The 1,758-nt window shown below is 38.5% G+C and overlaps 1 pseudogene; it reads left to right on the top strand.

Annotated features, from left to right (window-relative positions):
- Positions 1 to 938: 938 nt before the first annotated feature.
- LOC141502974 (c-Myc-binding protein pseudogene) lies at positions 939 to 1,381 on the top strand (annotated as a pseudogene).
- The last annotated feature ends 377 nt before the right edge of the window (positions 1,382 to 1,758 follow it).

Raw genomic sequence — 1,758 nt, 5'->3', positions numbered from 1 at the left:
GAGGGAAGCACAAATTTGTAGGCAGTAAGGAAAGAGACAGTGGACAGGGAGAGACTGAAAATTAGTAAAATAGAGGGGACAATGCAGGGGGCAATATGTGGGGGGAGATGGAATGGAATGGATCATTTGAGCAAACAGAGGCATTGACTTTAGTAAGGAATAAGGACTTTATCATCTGAGATAGGAATGAAGAAGGAGATAGTGGCAGAAGTCATGAGTAATATGAGATGAGGAAAAAGGGAGAAGAGGGAATTCATGTTGAATGGCCTAAATTTTTACTATAAATTTTACTATAAAATTTTTATTATAAAATAATCTCTTCTCTGAGACACTTGTTGAAGGAAAACTTTGGGATGTTTTAGGATGAATGAAAAGATTTGGAAGAAACAATGTGAAGAGTGTTTCTGAGTCAAGAAAGAAGAAATAGTAATATTGTCTAGTAGCAGTGAGGGGCCAGTTGAGACTGTGTAGCCAATTTGTAGTGGCCATGGAACAATGGAGCAATTTACTCCATCTTCATTCAACAATGCAGAATGAAGGCAGTGAAGGGCATAAGTGATCTAAGGCTGAAACTTGTCAGAGCAATTGGAAATAGGAACTCAATAAAAGAGAACAGCATACATTTGAACTAGTTCACCCAAGGGACAAGATGAGGATAGATCAATAATATGAAAGATAATTGAAGAGGTAATGGAAGTCAGGGTTTGAATAAAGAGCAGGCTTTGGTAATAACGGCAGAAGGAGAAGTGAAGAACCAATATGTTGTGGTTGGAAAAGGGGATTTTGGAATTCTTGAATATGTAGACAATATATTCGTGGGTGATGGCAAGATGGTATGACCATCTGTGTGTGTAGCTATATCATTTAAAAAGTTTGAGAAAGAGGAACCCGGCAGCCACGGGGTGGGGCGCGCAGGCTACGCCGCCTGCTGCCGCTGTCACTATGGCCCATTACAAAGTCACCGACTCCAGGCGGGAGCAGTTCCGGAGGTACCTGGAGACGTCGGGAGTGCTGGACACGCTCACCAAAGTATTGGTTGCCTTGTATGAAGAACCAGAAAAACCCAACAGCGCATTGGATTTTCTAAAGCATCACTTAGGAGCTGCAACTCCAGAGAATCCAGAAATAGAGTTGCTTCACATAGAATTGGCAGAGGTGAAAGAGAAATTTGAAGCTGTATCAGAAGAAAACAAAAAAGTGAAAGCAAAGCTTCCTCAGTATGAACCACTTCAGGAGGAGAAGCGTGCTGAATAGATTCTTCTCAGTTGAAAAGGCACTGAAAACTGGCTTTGGACGATTTGCATAGTTTGTATAGTACATAATCAGTCTTTTATGGACAGGTATTATAGAACTCTTCTAATATGTTAAATTCACACATCACATTTAATTGTTATAAATACACTTAGAATCACTAATAAATAAATTTAATATAATTTTCTTTGGCTCATAAAGCAGGAAAAATCAAAAGTAAATCCTGAGAAATTCTAAAAAAACAAGTTTGAGAAACATAATTTCTGGGTAGTCATTTTATTACTAATTTCAGCACTTTAATAAAAGGTCAGCAGCACTCCTGAATTCCAAAGATAATCATAATGGGGAACTCATGGTTTATGTGCCCTTGGGAAAGGGGTGTTCCCCTTACAATCAACTCTTATTTGTTAAGAATTAATGAGAGAATGAATATTACAATGAGATGCACAATCTCTAATGAACTTGGATTATGTCATTTACTTCTAAGTAACCCCTCAACTTTGGGTA

The sequence above is a fragment of the Macrotis lagotis genome, chromosome X, assembly GCF_037893015.1.
Source record: "Macrotis lagotis isolate mMagLag1 chromosome X, bilby.v1.9.chrom.fasta, whole genome shotgun sequence".
Lineage (NCBI taxonomy): Eukaryota > Metazoa > Chordata > Mammalia > Peramelemorphia > Peramelidae > Macrotis > Macrotis lagotis.
Note: the sequence above shows the minus strand (reverse complement) of the source record. Positions and strands in the feature narration are given on the sequence as shown.